This window comes from Pinus tabuliformis, chromosome X (assembly GCF_031772625.1).
Source record: "Pinus tabuliformis cultivar Carrire ecotype Pingquan chromosome X, CPIR1, whole genome shotgun sequence".
Classification (NCBI taxonomy): domain Eukaryota; kingdom Viridiplantae; phylum Streptophyta; class Pinopsida; order Pinales; family Pinaceae; genus Pinus; species Pinus tabuliformis.
In genome coordinates, this window is record NC_142308.1 from 223463053 (window position 1) to 223488393 (window position 25341).

Consider the following 25341-nt stretch of genomic DNA (forward strand, 5'->3'; position numbering starts at 1 on the left):
CCGTCGCTAGGCGACAAGTGTCTTCACGCTGCACCGTGTTGACTTAAGCTCTCCTCAGAGGCAGAATTATCTTAACTACACCCATCGTCGTCATTCCATTTCTATCGAACGGCCGAAATCTGGGGCAGCAGACTCCATTATGCTTTCATGTATTTCCTAAATCACCCTAACTTTTATCTATATATATTTTGAATCTAAATATAACTTTTATCTATATGTGTTGATGTTGTGTTCTCGATTTGCCCCTCAGCTGCAATGGCAGGAGGACAAAGGAGGAGGAATCGATACAATGTTTTTCTGAGTTTCAGAGGGCGCGATGTGAGAAGAGGGTTCGTCGACCATCTCTACCACTCCCTCACCAGCGCAGGTTTTAGTGTCTTCCTAGACACCCAGCAAATCAACAAAGGTGACGATATCTCTTCTGCCTTACACCACGCAATTGAGGTGAGCCACATCTTGATTCCAATATTCTCCCACAATTACGCACAATCTATTTGGTGCCTGAAAGAAGTCTCCCTTATCGCGCACCAAGTACTTCACAAAAATGGGAAGGACAGCGATTCAGCCATCGCCGTTCCTTTGTTTTACGATGTCACTCCCTCACATGTTCGGCACCCACATCAATCACATGGAAACCCGTTTGCTGAAGCATTCCAAGAGCATGAGAACAGCGGGAGATACAGCCCACAACAAATTGATGAATGGAAGACTGCTCTCTCGACAAACTCTCGTTTCTCCGGGTGGTCGCTTCAAGAAGACACGAATGGGTGGGCAACTCATTACTGCTCTGATCTTATTTGTTTATATGCTACTGTTTCTGCTTAAACCCTTAACATTTACAGATTCTCCGCAGATATGAGGCAGCGCTGGTTAAACGGGTGGTTGAAGACGTGGGTAAACTTTCTAAGAGACGGAGCGCTCGCCTTTGAATTAATACTACTGGTCTGCCACGGATATAGTGAAAGGAAGATCTTCTAAATAAATCGCGATGGCATTTTGGAGACTTTCCCAGCGTGTCTTGATTTGTCTGCGAACATTTCGTACACCCCTCAATGCTTGTTTTAAAATTTAAAGGGCTATGCTTTAGTTAGTTAATTAGAAAATCAAGTTACAGCCAAAACAAGTGTAATTGGCTTTCAGAAAATTATATCCTGAATGTCTATCAGTAAATTTGTAATCGAATGATCAATGCATTTGTAATTATCCGGTTTGTTTCCTAGCTATTCTCTGCGTCAAATTCTATGGATTAGCTATTATTTGTCAATTTCTATGGATTATCTATGATTTCTTGCTCGTAATATTATTCTTGATTTCTTTTTAAAATAAAAATTTTGGATATGTCCATGAAAAGTTGATTTAAGCTATTATATCAACATATTGGGAAATGTCCGTTTAATTTGTTTCATTGAAAATGTTATTCTCATGCCAGCTGGAATCGATTTTCATATGAATTATTTCATCAAACTGTTTCTGGTAAGTTCCTGATAACTCCATTTAGGATAGCAAGTCGCTTTGATGTGAGTGGCAACCCTAGTCAAAAATCATCCATGTAAATATTGTTCATAGGGCATGAAGAGGTACTGGGTTATTGTTAGGATTACTCATTTTCGTCTGTGTAAGTTTAGAAAAATTATAGAAAAAACATTGAAATTAAAAAGAAGTTTAATATAATGATGACTGGAAAATTAATAATTGTAATTTTTGTTTTAATTTTTATTAAATTTTTAAAATCATTTTTATTTGATTTAATTAAAAAAAAGTCTTTTACTTTTATTTATTTTTAAAATAACCATTTTTACTTTATTTTTTTTTATTTTATTAATCATTATAATTAATTTTAAAAATCATTTTGTTTTTACTTTTATTGGTTCTTAAAATAACCATTTTATTTCATTAAAAACAATTTTCTTTAACTTTTATGTCTTGAAAAGAGAATTTTTACTTTTACATTTACTTGATTATCAAAAATAATTTTCTATAATATAAATACAAACAAAAACATTTTTACTTTATTTTATTTTAAAATTAATTTTATTTTTTATTTTTATCTGTTTTGTTTTATTTTATAAGATTCATTTTATTTTTTACTTTCATTTCTTTTGTTTTGTTTGATTTGATATTTTATTTATATTATTATTATGAATTTTAAATTAATTAATTAATTTATTGATTTATTTTTAAGTTTGATTTGATAATTAAAGTTTCTTTAATTTTATTTTATTGTTAGGGGTTGATTTAGTATCATATTAAAATATTTATTTTAAATAAAAATGTTTTTAGTTATTTAAATTTAGGGGTTATATATTTTGATGGTTAAAAATAGATGGTTTTTATATTGTTCTATTTAATTGTATATTAAGATTTGATTTTCTATTTTGTAGTGACGATGATGAATTAAGAGTAGACAAAACATTTCCTATGTAATTATTGTCCAAATGTTTTTCAATAATTTTGATATTGTTGAAAGTTATTCTTGTGTGCAAGACTTTTAAATAAGCATGGAATTGTCGGTAATGTAAGAACTGTTTCCTTGACATTACAAAAAAGTCATTAGCAATTTAATAAAAAGGTTAAAAGGTTAAGAATGAACTGTTTTGTGGACATTACAAAAATGTCATTAACAATTTAATAAAAAGGTTAAAAGGTTAAGAATTAAGAAAAGTTTTCTTGGTAGAAATCACATAAGAGAAATTTTTGACTAAAAATGTTTGGAACCAACATGTGTGGTTCATTTTTTTTGACTTGTTTATATTTTTGTTTTGTTTTATTTATTTTTCCATTAATTATTTTTAGTTGATTTTATTTCCATTAATTATTTTATTTATTAAATGATCTTTCCTTGATTAGGTCTTGACTCCTTTTATAAGTTTTTACTTCCTTCCTTTAGAGTTTGACTTTTTTTAATAATAAATTAATTTAAATATTAAGTTTCAAAAACCATTTGTTTAACTCTCTAATATTTGTTTTTAATAAATTGATAAATTGATATTGTTATTTAAATATTATTTTATAGCCATTACTTATTAATATTTCTTAATAAATTAATAAACTAACTATCATTATTTTTTTCTTAAACTAGTTGTTTAATATAACCATTACTTAAGAATATTTGTTTTTAATATATCGATAAATTAATCTCATAATTTAAATATTATTGTTCAAATATAGTCATTACTTGAAATGATGTTTCTACTTCGCTCTCTATTTAAACTTTTGACATGGTGTGCCTTTTCATCTCGTCTTGATGATGAACGACACTTCGAAACGCGTCAGCCAAAAACTTCTCTTATGTGATTTCTACATAAAAACTTTGCTTAATTCATTATGGATCATAAAAGCATGAATAAAAAGGTTAAAAAATATTTATATATGTGCTTGACTTTACTATAGAGTTTCATTAAAAACTTTATTTTTATCATAAATCAGTGAAGGATGCCCGTGGTATTTTAGAAGAAATGAGTTAAAGATCCTTTCACAAAAATTGAATTTATCCTGATTGTTAGGAATTCCAAAGATGGTTATGTTTTCCTTTCTCTCGTAATATGACTATTGAAAGTAGAACTAATTGTATATGTCAATAAAATTTACATTTATCATGTAATTTCAAGTAAAGTTGCTAAGTTGCTAATTCGATACATCCTACCTCTAGACCATCATCATGCAACGGGAAAGTTTTAATTTGTCAAAACACACTATAACATTAGAGGCACTTGGCCATGGTCCGTCCGCACTTCTCCCTTGCAATACAAGAAAAGCTTTGTAAGAAAGGTAACTAAAAGGCGAAGATCCATTTTTATGTGTGTTTCTCTACCCGTGTAACATATTCCCCCATATATATATATATATATATATATATATATATATATATATATTTTGACAATAATTTACTAATGTTATTAGTATTATGATAACCTATTAATTATTCATAGCAATGCCACTTACCCACTCACATAAATATACATACATAAGCTAAAGTTTTGTTTTTGAAGTTATGGTTTGAAATATTATTTTCAATGGGACATAGTTCATATTGTTTTTGACTTATGAATTAACCCCCACCCAACCAGCCCTGGGTTCCTGTAACCCAAGCTCCCTTGAGTGCTAGCCACTTGGCTTGCTCTCCTTTGAAGGATCAATAACAAGCCAAGGATATCCGACAACCTTGGGATTACCCTCCGATTGATGGTTGTGGCGTTTTGGGTTTCCACTGATAGCTAAGGAGTTTTGTAGGAGGGTAGAGAGTAACTATGCTCTACGCCTACATGACACAAACCCTCATTCTACTGGTTCGCAACTCGCTTCACCTTCCTCTATAACTCCGGCTGGTTTGCCGTTTTGTGTGCTAGTTTGATGGGTAGAGTCTAACAATGCTGCCTATCGATTTCCACAACATGCTAGGCAACCCCAAAATTCACATTGTCCCGCCTGAAATGCCTCGGTACAGTCTTGTTCTCATAACTAATGGTGTTTAGGCTCAGTTTAATTACTCTGCAAAATTTATTTACGTATATTGTTTGCATATGCAGGGTAACGCCATTTTGGAGGCCTCTGTCAATGGAAGACCCTCAAACTTAGGGTACCCATTTGCCCCTTTGAGCAATCAATTGACAACGTGTCTTGCAATGTTTCTCTCCCTATATCAAGGTAACTGTCACGATTTTTTCTTTCTTTCCTACATTCACTACTATTTCCCTATATTTTTTTATTACCCATTTCGCTCTCTTGCTACAGGGAAACCAATAGACATTTCAACCCTTCACTGGGACCATTTCGTCAAATTTTCTTCGAATGCACTTGCTCTAGGTTTGAGGTTTGGGTTTTGTTATAAAATTAAACTCCAAGAGCATAATGTTAAGCCTTTCATAGCATGACGAGAAGGTCTTGTTGCAAGTTGAGGGTTTGTAATATACCTTTGTTGTTATAATATTGTTTTGGGTTAGATTGAGCTGCATTTGATAGAATGGTAGAAAACACATGAAAAAAGAAAAAAGAAATGTTAGAATATTATTAATAAATAAATAAAAAAGATAAATGTGCTTGGAAATGAGACACCTAGAATTAAGATGTCTGCGGTGTCTTCCTCATAAGATTTCCAGATGAAATTATAGATAATCTTAATGGATGGGATAGAAAGATCCATTAAGTTGTTTAGCTGGACAAAGATATTAAACGTGAGAAATCATAAAAGCTCTGAGGGAGAGAAAAGTGAGCTTTTATGTTAAAGCCTAGGCAGGAGGATAAGAAAAAGTCCACAAAACGGGACGGCGCTAAAAAGAACCTTATCAAGAAGGAAAGGTATTAAATACCTATTAAAGGCATCAACAACGATTGTTGATCCATGGGAAAGTATTCTTAGCTTCGGGGTGAACTGGAGGAAGTCAGTTATAGGTTGGGTGGTGGTGCTCGATTTCCAAGCGACTCTCTATTAGCTATTATAGCTTGAATTAATTGAATTGGGGTTTTTAGATCATTTGATTCCATCTATTTTCTATGTAGTTGTAAATTATTATACAAGTACATCTATATGTAATCTTATTTATTTATATAGATAAAATAAGATGTGGGAATTTCTGAACGAAAATGAAACCGAAGTCCTTATCGGTAGTTAAATGATAACATATGGTTGTAATTACATTTAAATGTGAGTTTATTAGAGAATGTTAGAACCCTACTTACACAGTTATGGTAGATAAAATTATGTAAAACCTCAGGGGTTGAAAATATTGGAGTAGACATAGCAAGATCTGAGCTAAGGGAGAGGGGGCAAGCCATAAATATATTATGATGTCACCGAATCCATAATAATTGAACTCTCGTGCTCAAAATAAATTCTAAATTAACAGGGAGGTTAAATTAATTTCAAATGGCTCCTATGGGAAATTAAAAAAAATTATGATGTTGGGTATTCAATTATGGTCTAATTGGTTACAATTCTATATATATCTTATTATATGTAGTAGATTATCATTACTCAAGTAAGTAAGTATATATATATATATATAGTTTGAAAAATGAGCAAGAACAATTTCAAAATTACATGGAACAAGTTGAGTGCATAATTAAGGAATTGTGTCATAAGTTGAAGCGTAGGTTATTGTAAGTTAATCTTATAAGTTGAAGCGTAGGTTATTGTAAGTTAATCTTATGGAAGAATTCATGGTAACTTAAATAGAGAAATTCGGTAGTAGAAGAGGATAGAGATATATAATTAATCGATATCTGCTATCTATCTTCTTATGGAATTTCTTTTGGGGTTTGAGCTTCAGTTTCATGGTAGGGCATAGAGAAGTTGGTATTCGTATACTTAAATCAACAATCAATAGATATTTAATTTACAAAAGAACTCGGATTCAACCTAAAATCCTAGGATGAGATTAAAAGAAAAAGGAAAATATAAAGAAACAAATAGATGCCACCTAAAATCCTAGGATGAGATTAAAAGAAAAAGGAAAATATAAAGAAACAAATAGATGCCATTAAGAACACTTAGATAATTACACTAACTATATCTACATCTATATATATATAAAGACGAAGAATTGCAGTGTACATGAAATTGGTAAATGATATGATTGAAAACAACACAAGATATCCTACAGGAAAGGTTCATTCGTTAATAGGTGTATAGAATACTGGATCTAGTTGTGAAGACCACAATACAACCTTTCAAACTTCACCGAAAATAGGTGATAGAAAAAAAAAAAAACTCAATGATATTATTAATAAATATTATAACGTAGACCTAAGAGAGATAAACGTTGGACAACTGTGCCAGGTAACATAGAAAAATAGTTCGCGCCAGTGTCTTGGGCTACTTTTAAAACTGAAACAACTATGTAGAGTAGAAGAGCTCCATACATAGAAGATAGATAAAATATTAGTGTTCAATATCTCCTTGTATAGGGAAACAAAGATAAACTGCTCAGGAACATTATACAACATCGATCTCGACGTTGGCAGAAGCGGGCTCAAACTTGGAAATAATCTGAAATAGCAGCAGCATCCATGGGAAACAATCCTAAAAAGCTCTAAATACCATTAAGAAAAGCATAACATGAGATTACTATACGAAGGAAACCAACAATTTTATAAGAAAAATGCGGATAGGAAAATAATTTATAGTAGAGGGGTTCCCAAAACCCTTACCATTGTGGAATTGGCAGTTGATATGAGTAGGGGCGCTCTTTCGAGGTGGGTGTGGGATCACGCTGGGGGGAAAGTGCTAGATACAGAGGAAACCGTGAGTTAATAGACCCCTTTTAGACATGATTGGTAAAAGAACAAACTCTGAACTTGTAAAGAAGAATAAGGCAATACTTAAATTCGTTTTCAGATATTATGGAACCGACAGTCACTCGAAACAAGCAATATTTTATCCAAAACCCTCGTAGGGCTAGCGATGTTAACAGTTTAAAAAAAAAATGTGCTTGAGAACCTTAAGGTACTTCCACTTACCAAGTCTTCGCATTATGACAACGAATAAGAAACATTTGTAATTGGATAGTTGCCTGTGAAAAGAAAACCTAGTTACAGGGGAAGGGGGAAAAGTAATTTAAAAAAAAGCTGGAGGAAGCTGTAAAGATTACCTTTAGGGAGATGTTGAATGATGTCATGTCTTGAGGAGGCTCTACTAATTGGGTGTGAGTTGGAGTTTAGGGAGATGTTGAATGATGTCATGTCTTGAGGAGGCTCTACTAATTGGGTGTGAGTTGGAGTGTGGGTGCAACTGAGTTGCACATCAACTAGGTGAATATCATGCAAAGTGCTCACTGCATCCAGTGACAAATTAAGATAAAACAAAAGAAACATAAGTTTATAGGAGAATCGAAGCTTTACCCCAAAAAACACCAACAAAATGAGTAGTGCATAAAGGAAAAAAACAAATGAAAGGGGAGAACCCTGCTACAATTTTGGCAAACCTAAGGGTGGAAGCCGAGTGTTTGCTGAACCATTCTTTTTGGACATTAGGTCACTCAGCAAGTTACAGAAAACCAACCATCATATATCACAAAGGCATCAGAAGGGTAAGCCTCATGGTGGAACAACCACAACATCATGGTTTTGGATCATAGCCTCCGTAAAAAAAGAACAGGGTAAGCGAAATGAACCCTCGTTGTTCAACTCAACTATTGCACATCGCCCCATGGGTCACATGCGCCCACGTGATTAGAGCATGCATCGTAGTAGTGGAAAGAATCACCTCAATCCCTAAGTGGGATGAAACCCAAAAATATTAAAGGAGAATCAGTCTTGAAGGTACCGTATCATGCATTGGAAAATTCTCAATAAAGCAAGCCATGCATATGGATGAATCCATCAATATAATCCCAGGAGAGAGTGAAAAAATCCAAACCACTATACTATATCCCCAAGCTAATGAAAAGAGTAAATGCTTCGTATCGACGCAGAGTTTTCCACAAGTCAGTCACCTCGCGACTCAATGTCAAGGCACACCTATTTCGAGATGTGAAAAAAATGAATTTAATAATGTACTGACAAAATTAATTTGTGTACAAAAACTTTAAAGAGCTGTGAGATTTTGTAGTAGTGATCGCATCGATCACACATATCTAGCCAGCAATGATGTGTTACCACCAAAATAATATAACCATAAAAGTGATTGCTATAATGGTATACGAACTTGACCCTAGAATGTTAACTATAAAGAAAAAATGAATTTGGATCTAGATTTTATGGTTTTGAAGACGACATTGTAAATGGGCATGGATATAATAGTTAGTGAAAATCAAGGAAGCTAGTGCGCCCCCTATGGGACTTAATGAGCTAACCTTGGATTGCTCATAAGGTTATCATATTCATACAATGATGAACCATTGAGAAATATTTTGAATGTTGTTAGTTGTTATGGGTGTTAGGTGGGTGAGCAAGTGAATGGTTAGAGCGGTAAGGGTAGGTCTGGTTTTTTAGAATTCAGATGAAGCAATATGTTTCTATAGACAATGATGAACACTAATGTGAGGTAGTGAGGTAGAATGAAGCGAAATAATTATTTCATCCATATGTGGTGTCATCGGTATCACTCAGAACATAGGGTTGACGAGTGATGTAATTATATACCAATAGATAATAGATTATGATGAAGATATGGAAATAGATAAACTCTTCTTCCTCACATAGTTCAAATAATGTTCTCAAATTAATCCTTGTCGACATTGAAATGTGATTAAGTAACTCATGTAATTCCAAAATAATAAATAAATTGAAAGGAACCATTACCATCCTATAGTGTGTGGCGTTGATACCTCCCATCGACCTATCTGTCTCTTGTGTAAAGTGAAAAGTTAAGATCCATTTCGTAGGTGCAAAGTAGAAACAAGAAACTTCCTTGTGGTATTAAGAAAACACACATACTTGTAGTAAGCACTTGTGACAAGGGTATAATGAGGAATATATACACAAATGGAATTATATAGCTAACTAGTTTGGGAAGCTCATGAACATGGTGTAATTCATGGCAATAATACCAAAGAGTATGAGAAGAAATTTCTATTGCGGCAGTAGAAAATTAAGAAACAAAAATGGTTATGATCATGAGATGTGAGAAGTGGTGTCAGAGTATTAGGTTCAACCTTCAAACCTAATGGACATAATTACAAAACTAATAATTTCTTAAGAAAATACTAGGTTCTTTAGAAAATACTAGGTTACTGGACTTACGTTAGTTCCAAAATAACAATATGGAGGAAATAATTATAATAATTATGTACTGAATAACCATTGGATGGTAAAGAAAACATACAAATAATTCAGCTTTGTTTAAAAAAGATCACTACACACACCCATACAGGAAGGAATATGTAGTAGGTAGAAAATTTGACTTTCCTCAATAATTCTGAGATAATGCTTGAATCAGCAAGAATACCATTTCGAGAGAGGAAATCGATAGGTGGATTATAGAAAAATTGAGGAAGCCAGCAGTGCAGAAAAAAAAATGAAAAAAAATGGCAATAGAAACTATTTCTCAAGACGACCGAGCCCATGATTATGTCAATTACAAAGGTCAAAGTTGATATTTATTTTTTTATCGCTTGCCAATCTTTTTTGAATTGTACCCATGCTTAGTGATATACAACAAAATATAATAAAACCAACAAATTTTCACTTCTTGATGACTAAATTGAGGTAGCAAAGTTAACATTATTAGTAATAAAGGGAAACAACATACACCCACTTGATGTATGGTTGGCCTTGAGGGGAAAAAGTGGGTTCTTACAATTACTAAAGATGGATTGAAAACAGTAGAGCGATGTCTGGATGAACATCTTATCGAGTAGTTAAATAAGTTCTCAGGAACACTAAAATTCAAATTTTAGGTTGTGGAAGATACTAATAGAAACAAGAATTGATATTGTGGTACGCAAAGAGGAGTCATACAATACCTAATCTCATAAATCAGAAAACAGGAAAAAGGGACCCGACCAAATGTATAAATAAGTCTAGTCCGGTATAAAATCAAATATTTCTTATAGATTTCACCACATTAGTGTTATCACAATATATATTGTGTTATTCTAAATTATATAAGATGAAGTTTCAGGGAATTCATTGGTTCAGTTTCTGCCACAATATTTTTCCAAACTACAAGTATACAACCTTATGTTCTCTTATTCTAGCTCACAAATAGTGTGTGGCTGCTTTGAAACTTTCATTATGGTACACACGGAAATATAAATTTAAAGTGTAAGACACATTCCATTGTTATAAAACACATGGTAGCATAACAAGTTATAATCCATGGGCATTAGTAGTGGTAGATTGTTTGAACATTAAACGATACCATATTCTCAGATAATTGGGTTGACATGAGAATTGAGTTCAAATTTTGTCACATTGGAAGGGTCAAAGAATATAAAGGCACACCCATGATAAGGCCTGAGTTTTTATGAGTCCCAAACCGTCTTCACTAATTTTAGATTGGAAATATCCTAGTTCACCACTTCTTGGTCATCAAACTAGGTTTTGCTTGGCACATACACTAGTGTTGTATTATTTTCTTCAGTTGATTGAAGTGTCCCTATATCTAGAAAATGAGTCCATGAGATCAGGGGTCAAAATTGACGCCCGTATGCACATTTTGACCCTTTTTAGCCGTCAAATACATGCATTTTCAAAATCTACACGTTATTATGAACATGTTAATAATTTCTAAACCTGTCATAATTACGGGCATGTAATAAAATTACAAGTTTTAATTATATATATATATATATATATATATATATATATATATATATATATATATATGAATAATTTGTATTCGTTTAAATTTTATATTAAATTGACAGTATAGGTACCCACTATCAGCTTACCTGAGTTGGATTGGACGTGCTGTATCATTCTATGCTTCCAGCACTTACGTGAATTTATGTAATTATCAATGCGACGGGACTAAGAGTGCAGGGTCCATATCCATCTTGTCTGGCCAGCATATCTAGATTTCAATATCATTAAGGCACACAATTAAAACGGGGAGCTGGAGCTCACCAATGCATTAATTGACACAACATTGTTAACATTCGCAATTTAGCATTGGTTTGGTAAGGCATTTATTATGAAGTTCCAATATTTATGAGAATTATCGTTGCGTTAACTTTTTTTTCCAATCCGATGATGATCTGACTTCTATTTCCTACAAATTTCGTCCCAATTTTATCATAATCTCGATTCTCAAATGGTATGTGGGGAAGTTGGAAATTGGAATATTATGCAGTGAATGCCCAATGCCCATCACAGTGCTGGAGCCTGGAGCTTTCTCATTTTAGTAGAGATACAGCCTGTAAAAGAAAAAAAATGTCGAGTGGCAAATCCACAACTACTCAAGGTAAGCTCTTCTCTTGTACTCCCTTATGGCTATTTTTTTAGTTCTACTATGTTCTCACAGTGCTTTATTTCAGTTTGAGCGATATTATTTTTAGTTTTGCATTATCTCATTAATATGATATAGGAGAGCTATGCAATTTTTTTTCCATAAGTAAAATTTCTTTGTATTCAAGTTCTTTATATACATAAATTCCATAGGTCAAGAAGATCGACTACAAACGCCAAACTGGTTTTCAAAATAGAGTGACATGGACTTGAAAACCTTCTCTGGTTTTCATGTCATCGAATCCACTCAATTAAAAACACCAGACATTTCTGACCCGTTGAAAAACCAAGTAGGTTGTCATAATAAAACCAACATTTGTATTACACCCCAACTGTAAGTCAAGATTTTGGTAGGTTTTGATGTTTGAGTCATACCCTATCCCCAACTTTAGATCAAGTTATCGATTTTTCGTTTCATGCCAGTGTAGTTGACATAGTTGCACACAAAATATAGAGGCCAAAGATGTCGACATAGTTACACACAAAATATAGAGGCCAAAGATGTCATGCAAATAGGACTTTTGTCTTCTAATTGAAAAAATGGATGATCAACTATCTATGCCAGTGATCCACGACAATCAGAGAACATATATAGATGATATGTCATTTTTCTTTAGTGAAAAACCCTGATTATGTCTTAGCCTTCTTTGGACTCTTCAATTTTTTGTGTCATAGCCTCAATCTGTTATTCCATACAAACATCTTCTTCTGTACCCTACTTTTTACTATTTCAAGTTAGTCTTAGAGTTTTTATAGTTTATTCAAAGACAAAGACTCCAAAACCTCTCTCAGAAACCTCCAAAACCTCTCTTGGCGTATGTTTGATAAGTCTATATAGCCCCACGTGCTCAATGTGATCCTTGACAACACAGCCACCCATAAATGAATTAATTTTAGCATCGCTCAATTTACTTCACCAGCCATTCATATATTTCTCAATCCTCTTTATCTCTATCTTACACATGTAGTCAAATGGATATCTATGGAATAGTCAAACATATAAACCTCTGTAGAGATTAGATATATATGGAATAGTCAAAGTTTATAGATGGAATTGGATGCACGAATCTGTGACAACTTGGAGGGCGTTACAATCAATTATCGAACACAAAGCATCATGTACGTGCCTCCGGACCCTGGACTGAATAAGATTTACAGCTAGTTGCAATTACAATTTCCATGGCTGCCAATGCCCAATTTCAATTTAAATGAAAAACAATGAAATAATTATGGATTAGCATGACTTCTAAGATTTACATGACTATGTTAACAAAGATCTCTCTTTTGACCACCTCAAGATTCTCATGACTCTAGGGATTATATATGAACATTCCATTTTAAACAGTTAATTATGATACGCTTTACGCTTTGCCAAACATAGACTTCCTCTATTTGAAAGAAGAGAACATTCCAATGATTTGTCAATTCAATAATAAATGAATATCCATAAAAATGCTTGCCCAGTCAGGGACGTTTCTAACCTTTGGATCGTTACTATATATCAGAAAAACAGTTCTAACTAGAAAGAGAAAATTTACTATTGTGGATTAACATTGGCCTATCCCAGGTTGTGGTTAACTCTCGAATTTGTATGTGAATGTTGTTCATGGTAGTTCATGTCTCTAATTTCCAAGCCTTCATACTTCTCAATTGCTTTTTAATTTTCTGAATAAGAGTTTTTTTCTTTTTACTATTTTTAAAAGGCAAGAAGTGGATTAATTTGATAAAAAAATTTTATAGTAAGTCAATAGTTTAAAGTTAAGAATATATTTAGTAAGATTGGAAGCTTTTCTATTTACCAACTAGTAAGTTAGGAATATATTTAGTAAAATTGGAATTTTTTTAATTTAATAGCTAGTCTAGATTTATCTTTAACTCTAGACCCAATTAATTAGTGAATATAATTGGAAAATATCATATAAAACTGGTAAAAATAAATATTAAACATCATGAGCTGGACAGTTTAAAAATAAAACAGTCAAAAAAAATTTGAGTGATGAGCAGGGGACCCATCAAATTTAACCCCTGCATGAGATGCATATCTATGGGGAAAAACCTCAGAGGATCATAAGAGGAATAAAATAAGGAATCAAGATAAGGAACTTATAATTATATCCTATTCTGTAATAGATAAACTTAGCAAATATATTTATATATATAATGTGAAAAAGCGTGCCAAGGAAGTGTTGCAGTTGGAAACCTACGTTGGAGGATATGACAGAGTCTTAATGAGGGCTTACTGTAAGCTGAAATTCAGCACACAATCAAAATTTATATCGTAACTTTCTTTTCAAGAGTACACAGGTTTGAATGTCATGGTTTATTGGACATTGAGTATTTCCCGATGTGGTGTATCCTGTAATACGAACACTCTTAATTGATATTGAACATATATCAAATATGGAGAGACATAGGAAGCCAGGTCGCGAAACTACCTATGTAAATTGAGGGTTGAGGTTCGAATCTGACGAAAAAAGTTGACAGAAAGTCGTATGTGTGAACCAATATGATTTCTTGCTCGTAATATTATTCTTGATTTCTTTTTAAAATAAAAATTTTGGATATGTCCCTGAAAAGTTGATTTAAGCTATTACATCAACATATGGGGAAATGTCCGTTTAATTTGTGTCATTGAAAATGTTATTCTCATGCCAGTTGGAATCGATTTTCATATGAAGTATTTCATCAAACTGTTTTTGGTAAGTTCCTGATAACTCCATTTAGGATAGCAAGTCGCTTTGATGTGAGTGGCAACCCTAGTCAAATATCATCCATGTAAATATTGTTCATAGGGCATGAAGAGTTACTGGGTTATTGTTGAGATTACTCATTTTTGTATGTGTAAGTTTAGAAAAGTTATAAAAAAAACATTGAAATCAAAAAGAAGTCTAATAATTTCAATAAGTTTAGAAAAATTATAGAAAAAATATTGAAATCAAAAAGAAGTTTAATAATTTAAATTTCAATAAGTTTAGAAAAATTATAGAAAAAATATTGAAATCAAGTTCAATAATTTAAATAAAAATGATGACTGGAAAATTAGTAATTATAATTTTTGTTTTAATTTTTATTAATTTTTTAAAATCATTTATTTGATTTAATTAAAAAAAAAAACTCTTACTTTTATTTGTTTTTAAAATAACCATTTTTACTTTATTTGTTTTATTTTATTAATCATTATAATTAGTTTTTAAAATCATTTTACTTTTACTTTTATTGGTTTTTAAAATAATCATTTTATTCGATTAAAAAACAATTTTCTTTTATGTGTTAAAAAAACAATTTTTACTTTTACTTGATTATCAAAAATCATTTTTTATAATATAATTAAATAAATAAAAACAAAAATATTTTTACTTTATTTAATTTTAAAATTAATTTTATTTTTTACTTTTATTTGTTTTGTTTTATTTTATAAAATTCCTTTTTTATTTTTTTATTTTATAAAATTCATTTTATTTTTGACTTTCATTTGTTTTGTTTGATTTGATATTTTATTTTTATTATTATTATGATTTTTAGATTAATGAATTAATTTATTGATTTATTTTTAAGGTTGATTTGATAATTAAATGTTTCTTTAAATTTTTTTATTGTTAGGGGTGATTTACTATCATATTAAAATATTTATGGTAAAGAAAAAGGCTTTTAGCTATTTAAATTTAGGGGTTATATATTTTAATGGTTGAAGATAGAAGGTTTCTATATTGTTCTCTATTTAATTGAATTGTGTGTTAAGATTTGATTTTTTGTTTTGTAGTGACGATGATGAACTACGAGTAGACAAAACATCTCCTATGTAATTATTGCCCAAATGTTTTTCAATAATTGTGATATTGTTGAAAGTTATTCTTGTGTGCAAGACTTTTAAATAAGCATGGAATTGTCAGTAATGTGAGAAGCGTTTGTGAGAAGGGTTTCCTTGACACTACAAAAATGTCATAAGCAATTTAATAAAAAGGTTAAAAGGTTAAGAATTAAGCAAAGCCTTTTGGTAGAAATCACATAAGAGAAATTTTTGGTCCAAGATGTTTCGAACCAAGATCTGTGGCTCATTTTCTTTTGACTTGTGTATATTTTTGTTTTGTTTTACTTATTTTTCCATTAATTATTTTTAATTTAGTTGATTTTATTTCCATTAATTATTTTATTTATTAAATGATCTTTTCTTGATTAGGTCTTCACTTCTTTTATAATTTTTTACTTCATTCCTTTAGAGTTTGATTTCTTTTAATAATAAATTAATTTAAATATTAATTTTCAAAAACTAGTTGTTTAACTCACTAATATTTGTTTTTAATAAATTGATAAACTAATATCATTATTTAAATATTATTTTTCAAAACTAGCGATTTAATATAGCCATTACTTATTAATAATTTTTAATAAATTAATAAACTAATATCATTATTTAAATATTATTTTTCAAAAACTAGTCGTTTAATATAGCCATTACTTATTAATAGTTTTTAATAAATTAATAAACTAATATCATTATTTTTTCTTAAACTAACCATTTAATATAACCATTACTTAATAATATTTGTTTTTAATATATTAATAAATTAATCTCATAATTTAAATATTAATGTTCAAATATAGTCATTACCTGAAATGATGTCTCTACATCGCTTTCTATTTAAGCCTTTGACATGGTATGCCTCTTCATCTCGTCCTGAAGATGAACCACACCTCGAAACATGTTCGACAAAAATTTCTCTTATGTGATTTCTACATAAAGAATTTGCTTAATTCATTATGGATCATAAAAACATGAATAAAGAGATTAAGAAATATTTATGTATGTGATGTGATTTCTACATAAAGACTTTGCTTAATTCATTATGGATCATAAAAACATGAATAAAGAGATTAAGAAATAGTTATGTATGTGATTGAATTTACTACAGAGTTTCATTAGAAACTTTATTTTTATCATAAACCAGTAAAGGATTCCCATGGCATTTTAGAAGAGATGAGTTAAAGATCCTTTCACAAAAAATTGAATTTATCCTGATTGTTAGGAATTCTAGAGATGGTTATGTTTTCCTTTCTCTCGTAATATGACTATTGAAAGTAGAACTAATTGTATATGTCAATTAAATTTGCATTTATCATGTAATTTCAACTAAAGTTGCTAATTCGATACATCCTACCTCTAGACCGTCATCACGCAGTGGGAAAGTTTTAATTTGTTAGAAGGTATTTGTCCAAACACACTATAACATTAGAGGCACTTAGCCATGGTCCGGCCACATATTTCCTTTGGAATACAAGAAAAGTTTTGTAAGAAAGGTAACTAAAAAGCGAAGATATATTTTTATGTGTATTTCTCTACCCGTGTAACATATCCCCCTATATATATATATATACATAATTTACTAATGTTGTTAGTATTATGATAACCTATCAATTATTCATAGGAATGCCACTTACCCATTCACATAGATATACATACATAACCTAATTTTCTATTTTTGAAGTTATGGTTTGAAATATTATTTCCAACGGGACATGGTTCATATTGTTTTTGACTTATGAATTAACCCTCACACAACCAACCTTGTGTTCCTGTAATCCAAGCTCCCTTGGGTGCTAGCCACTTGGCTTGCTCTCCTCCGAAGGATCAACAACAAACCAAGGATATCCGACAACCTTGGGATTACCCTGTGATTGATGGTTGTGGTGTTTTGGGTTTCCACTGATAGCTAAGGAGGTTTGTAGGAGGGTAGAGAGTAGCTATGCTCAACGCCTGCACGACCCAAACCCTCACTCTACTGATTCACAGCTTGCTTCACCTTCCTCTGCAACTCTCGCTGGTTTGTGGTTTTGTGTGCTAGTTTGCTGGGTAGAGCCTAACAATGTTGCCTACCGATGTCCAAAACATGCTAGGCAATGCCCAAATTCACACTGTCCCTCCCAAAATGTCTCGGCACAGTCTTGTTCTCATAACTATTAGCTAGAGTAATGGTGTTTAGGCTCAGTTTAATTACTTTGAAAAATTTATCTATGTATATTGTTTTCATATGCAGGGTAATGCCATTTTAGAGGCCTATATCAATGGAAGACACTCAAACTCAGGGTACCCATTTGCCAGTCTAAGCAATCAATCAAAAACGTGTCTTGCAATGTTTCTATCCCTATTTCAAGGTAACTGTCACGATTTTTTCTTTCTTTCCTACATTCACTACTATTTCCCTATATTTCTTTATTACTCATTTCGCTCTCTTGCTACAGGGAATCCAGTATACATTTCAACCCTTCACAGAAGCCATTTCACCAAATTTTCTTCAAATTCACTTTCTCTAGGTTTGAGGTTTGGGTTTTGTTATAAAATTAAACTTCAAGAGGATAATGTTAAGCCTTTGATAGCATGACGAGAAGGTCTGGTTGCAAGTTGAGGGTTTGTAATATACCTTTGTCATTATAATATTGTTTTGGGTTAGATTTAGTTGCATTTGATAGAATGGTCGAAAAGCCATGAAAAAGAAAAGAAATGTTGGAATATTATTAATAAATAAATAAATGGGATAAATGTGCCTGGAAATGAGACACCTAGAATTAAGATGTTTGCAGTGTCTTCTTCATAAAAATTCTAGATGAAATTCTAGATAATCTTAATGGATGGGATAGAAAGATCCATTGAGTTGTTTAGCTAGGCAAAGATATTAAACGTGAGAAAGAATAAAAGCTTTGAGGGAGAGAAAAGTGGGATTTTATGTTAAAAGCTAGGTAGGTGGATAAGAAAAATTCCACAAAATGGGACGTTGCTAAAAAAAACCTTATCAACAAGGAAAGGTATTAAATACCTATTGAAGGCATCAACATGGGTTGTTGATCCATGGGAAAGTATTCTCAGCTTCAGGGTGAACTGGAGGAAGTGAGTTATAGGTTGGGTGGTGGTGCTTGATTTCCAAGTGACTCCCTATCAGCTATTCTGGCTTGAATTAATTGAATTCAGGGTTTTTAAATCATTTGATTCCATCTATTTTTATGTCGTTGTTAATTATTATACGAATACATCTATATGTAATCTTATTTATTTATATAGATAAAATAATATGTGGGAATTTCTGTACGAAAATGAAACCGAAGCCATTATCAATAGTTAAACGATAAGATATGGTTGTAAGTACATTTAAATGCAAGTTTATTAGAGAATGTTATAACCCTACTTACATAGTTATGGTAGATAGGATTATGTAAAACCTCAGGGATTGAAAATATTGGACTAGGCATATCAAGATCTGAGCTGAGGGAGAGGGAACAAACCATAAATATATTATGATGTCACCGAATCCATAATAATTGAACTCTCCTGCTCAAAATAAATTCTAAATTAACAAGGAGGTTAAATTAATTTCAAATGGCTCGTATGGGAAATTTAAAAAAAATTGTGATGTTGGGTATTCAGTTAGGGTCTAATTGGTTACAATTCTATATATATCTTATTATATGTAGTATATTATCGTTACTGAAGTGTAGATATATATATATATATATATATATATATATATATATATATATAATGCAAGAACAATTCAAAATTATATGGAACAGGTTGAGTGCATAATTAAGGGATTGTGTCATAAGTTGAAGTGTAGCTTGTTGTAAACTAATCTTATGGAATAATTCATGGTAACGTAAATAGAGAAATTCGGTAGTAGAAGAGGATGGAGATATATAATTAATTGATCTCTACTATCTATCTTATTATGGAATTTCTTTTGGAGTTCGAGCTTCATGTTCATGGTAGGGCATAGAGAACTTCGTATTTGTATACTTAAATCAACAATCAATAGATATTTAATTTACAAAAGAACTCAGATTCAACCTAAAATCCTACGATGAGGTTAAAAGGAAAAGGAAAATATAAGGAAACAAACAGATGCCATTAAGAACACTTAGATAATTACACCAGCTATATATATATATATAGAAGAACGAAGAATTGTAATGTGCATGAAATTGGTAAATGATATGATTGAAAACAACACAAGATATACTATAGGAAAAGGTCATTCGCTAATAGGTGTATAGAATACTAGAGTTTTTTTAACTATACAAACCAAAATGTTGTTCTAGTTGTGAAGACCACAATACAACCTTTCAAACTTGACTGAAAATAGGTGATAAAAAAAAAAAACTCAATGATATTATTAATAAATATTATAACGTATACCTAAGAGAGATAAACATTGGACAACTATGCCAGGTAACATAGAAAAACAGTCCTCGCCAGTGTCTTGGGCCACTTTTAAAACTGAAACTACTATGTAAAGTGGAAGAGCTCCATACATAGAAGTAGATAAAATATTGGTGTTCATTATTTCCTTGTATAAGGGAAAAGAAGATAAACCCCTCAGGAACATTATACAACATCGATCTCGATGTTGGTGGAAGTGGGCTCAAACTTGGAACTAATCTGAAATAGGCCCGACATCCATGGGAAACAATCCTAAAAAGCTCTGAATACCATTAAGAAAAGCATAACATGAGATTACTATATGAAGGAAACCAACAATTTTATAAGAAAAATGATGATAGGAAAATAATTTAAAATAGAGGGGTTCCCAAAACCCTTACCATTGTGGAATTGGCAGTCGATATGAGTACGAGTGCTCTTTCGAGGTGGGTGTGGGATCATGCTGGCGGGAAAGTGCCAAATAAAAAGGAAACTGTGAATTAATAGACCCCTCTCCAACATGATTGGTAAAAGAACAAACTCTAAAATTGTAAAGAAGAATGAGGCAATACTTAAATTCATTTTCAGAGATTATGGAACCAACAGTCACTCGGAACAAGAAATATTTTACCTAGAACCCTCATAGGCTAGCGATGTTAACAGTTTCAAAAAAAAATTATGCTTGAGAACCTTAAGGTACTTCCACTTACCAAGTCTTCACATTAAGACAATGAATAGGAAACATTTGTAATTGGATAGTTGTCTGTGAAAAAAAAAAAACTAGTTACAGGTGCAGGGGGAAAAGTACTTTCAAAAAAACAGGTGGAGGAAGTTGTAAAGATTACCTTTAGGGATATGTTGAATGATATCATGTCTTGAGGAGGCTCTACTAACTGGGTGTGAGTTGGAGTGTTGGTGCAACTGAGGTGCACATAAACTAGGTGAATATCACGCAGAGTGCTCACTGCTTCCAGTGACAAATAAAGCTAAAAAAATAGAAACATAAGTTTATAGGAGAATCGAAACTTTACCAAAAAAACTCCAACAAAATGAGTAGTCCATAAAGGAAAAAAAACAAATGAAAGGGGAGAACCCTGCTACAATTTTGGCAAACCTAACGGTGGAAGCCGAGTTTCTGCTGAACCATTCTTTTTGGACATTAGGTCACTCAACAAGTTATAGAAAACCAACTACCATATATCACGAAGGGGTCAGAAGGGTAAAACCTTATGCTGGAACAACCACAACATCATGGTTTTGGATCATAGCCTCCGGAAGAAAAAGAAGAGGGCAAGCGAAATGAACCCTCGCCGTTCAACTAAACTATTGCACATCAACCCATGGGTCACATGCGCCCATGTGATTAGGGCGTGCATCACAGTAGTGGAAAGCAACACCTCAATCCCTAAGTGGGATGAAACCCAAAAATATTAAAGGAGAATCAGTCTTGAAGGTACAGTACCATGTATTGGAAAATTCTCGATAAAGCAAGCCATGCATATGGATGAATCCATCAATATAATCCTAGGAGAGAGTGAAAAAAAACCAAACCACTATGCTATATCCCCAAGCTAACGAAAAGAGTAAATTCGTCGTATCGAGGCATAGTTTTCCACAAGTCAGTCAGCCCACGACCCAATGTCAAGGCACACACTTTTCAAGATGTGAAAAAAATGAATTTAATAATGTACTAACAAAATTAAGTTGTGTACAAAAACTTTAAAGAGCTGTGAGATTTTGTAGTAGTGGTTGCATTGATCACACATGCCTAGCTAGGAGTGATGTGTTACCACCAAAATAGTATAACCATAAAAGTGATTTCTATCCTGGTATACGAACTTGACCCTAGAATGTTAACTATAAAGAAAAATCGAATTTGGATCTGGAGCTTATGGTTGTGAAGACGACATTGTAAATGGACATGGATATTATAGTCAGTGAATATCAAGGATGCTAGTGCACCCCCTGTGGGACTTAATGAGTTAACATTGGATTTCTCATAGGGTTATCATATTCATACAATGATGAACCATTAAGAAATAGTTTGAATGGTGTTAGTTGTTGTGGGTGTTAGGTGGGTGAGCAAGTGAATGGTTAGAGCGGTAAGGGTAGGCTTGGTTTTGTAGAATTCAGATGAAGGAATATGTTTCTGTAGACAATGATGAACACTAATGCGAGGTAGTTAGGTAGAATGAAGCGAAATAATATTTCATCCATATGGGGTGTCATGGGTATCACTCAGAACATAGGGTTGAGGAGTGATGTAATTATATACCAATATATTATGATGAAGATATGGAAATAGATAAACTCTTCTTCCTCACATAATTCAAATAATGTTCTAAACTTTATCCTTGTCGACATTGAAATGTGATTAAGTATCTCATGTAATTCCAACCTAGTAAATAAATTGAAAGGAACCATTACCATCCTATAGTGTGTGGCGTTGATACCTCCCACCGACCTATCTGCCTCTTGTGTAAAGCAAAAAGTTACGATCCATTTCGTAGGTGCAAAGTAGAAACAAGAAATTTCCTTGCGGTATTAAGAAAATACACATACTTGTAGTAAGCACTTGTGACAAGGGTATAATGAGGAATATATATACAAATGGAATTATATAGCTAACTAGTTTGGGAAGCTCATGAACATGGTGTAATTCATGGAAATAATACCAAAGAGTATGAGAAGAAATTTGTATGGAGCAGTAGAAAATTAGGAAACAAAAATGGTTATGATCGTGAGATGTGAGAAGTGGTATCAGAGTATTAGGTTCAACCTTCAAACCTAATGGACATAATTACAAAACTAATAATTTCTTGAGAAAATACTAGGTTACTGGACTTACGTTGGTTCCAGAACAATATAGAGGAAATAATTATAATAATTATTTACTAAATAACCATTGGATGGTAAATAAAACATAAAAATAATTCAGCTCTGTTTAAAAAAAATCACTACACACACCCATACATGAAGGAATATGTAGTGGGTAGAAAATCTAACTTTCCTCAATAATTCTGAGATAATGCTTAAATTAGCAAGAATAGTTAGAAATAATTAATTCCTACTTGTCTATGGTTGTAATTCTCCATTTGAGGAGTTTGTTCCTACATAATAGGAATTTAGTTTCTCCTAGTTTAGTGTGTGGTTGAGAGAATCTCTCAACCACACTAATATACGTCTAAGATAGAATTCCTATCTTGAGACTATTACTTGTATAAATATGTGTGCAATTTCCTCATTCATAATATAGAATATATTGCTGTGTGCTATTTTATCATGGTATCAGAGCTTCAGAGCCCGTAAGTGTCTCTGGCGCTTCCTGGGCATAGAGAAATAAAGAGATTGGTTTTCCAATCCATTTTTTATATTTGTCCATCACTGTGGTGCTGCGATATTTAACATCGTCTTGTGTAAATAGAGGCCACGCTGCAGGTTTATGAATCAGAGGAATCGACCGTGCTGCGTAAAGAGTCAAGACACTGCGAGTTCGGAGATCTGTTGGCATTGTTAAAGATCCAACGCCTGTTGGAGAAAATCTCTGCCGCAGAAAGTAGCACTGGCTACCTTAATGAGACCATGAAGAAAACACTACCAGTTTTCAGATTGATTCTGCCCTTAATGGCACGACTGTTAACAAATAGATGCTTATTCTGGGGCGCATTCTACTTGGTGTTGGCTTTGGATTTGCCAATCAGTTTTGGGTGTGCGAGGGCCAGTTGCGATTACAACAGATCTTTGTCGATGACCTTGGCCATGACCTGGAGAACCTGGGCTTACGATTCCGTTGCCCAATCTAGAGCAGACGATTCGCGGCTTCCTCCAAGATGAGGCCAATGGATAAAGGCGAACCATTAGAAAGTTCCATTGGATGAGTCGCGACACGTGATATAATGCAATTTGTTCCCCTGCGGAATTTGCCGAGTGAAGAAACAATTGCGCAATCACTGTTAACTGAACTGCCCATGCAATTTTTGAGTTATATGAAGAGCTGAGCTGAACTGTTAGCTGGTTTGGTTGAAAATCCCTATTCTTGTCGAGGGTTCGAGTCGCCAGCGGCTATCCTTGGATGCCTAGTTGGATATCTCAGCAGCAATCCCAGCCCTCTTCAGCAGGTTCGATCATGTGACCAAGCTTGCTCTCAGGTGCGATCGCAGAATGGTAAGTATAAAAGACGAGGGCTTGATTAAAATTGGAATTCATTGTAAGAGCCTTAAAAAGTTGAAATTGAAGGCCTGTAGGGAGTTATCTGATGTGGGTATCGAGGATTTTTCTAAGTTGTGTACTGGTCTGAAAAAAATTTCGTGTGGGTCTTGTACTTTTGGGGCAAAGGGGATGAATGTTGTTCTTAAGTATTGTGTAGGGTTAGAGGAGTTGTCTGTTAAGCGGTTGAGGGGTTTGGCTGACGGGAGTGTCGATGTTATCGGCCTCGGGTGTGCGATGTTGAAGAGTATTTGCCTGAAGGAACTTTTTAACGGGTAGTATTTTGGACCCCTGATTGCTGGATCGAAGAACCTACGTACCCTCAAGTTGTTTCGATGTTTAGGGGATTGGGATAAGCTGCTTGAGGTGATCACTAATCATGTGAGTGGATTGGTTGAGGTGCATCTCGAGAGGTTGCAGGTAAGCGATCGGGGCCTGATGGCTATTTCGAGGTGCGCAGGATTGGAGGTCTTGCATCTAGTGAAGACTCCGGAGTGCACGAACATCGGGCTTGCGGCGATCCCTAACAACTGCAAAAATCTAAGGAAGTTGCATATAGATGGTTGGAAAACTAATCAGATAGGCAATGAGGGGCTTATTGCCATGGGAAAAAGTGTCAAAATTTGCAGGAGTTGGTGTTGATTGGCTTGAATCTGACTGCAACGAGCTTGAGTCCTCTGGCTTCCAATTGTCAGGTCTTGGAGAGGTTGGCTCTTTGTGGCAGTGAGACGATCGGGGATACGGAGATCTCTTGTATCACTGCGAAATGTCTTTCTTTGAAGAAGCTGTGCATCAAGGGTTGTCTAGTTTCGGATGATGGGCTCGAGTCCTTGGTCAGTGGGTGTCCAAAGTTGGTGAAGGTGAAGGTGAAGAAATGCAGAGGGGTTACTTGGGAGGGCACCTCGTCTTCTTCCATGGTACATGCCTTAAAACGCGAAGAAAACAATGTGAATTTGGGCAGAGATTACAGCCTGAGCCTTCCGGATGAATGCCTGGCCTGCATCTTCTGCACTCTGAGCTCCGACGACCGACAACGATGCTCTCTGATGTGCTACATCTTTTGA

At 33.2% G+C, this 25341-nt stretch overlaps 1 pseudogene; it reads left to right on the forward strand.

Moving 5' to 3' along the window:
• The first annotated feature begins 255 nt into the window (after positions 1-255).
• On the forward strand, positions 256-25341 carry LOC149139160 (F-box/LRR-repeat protein 16-like; annotated as a pseudogene).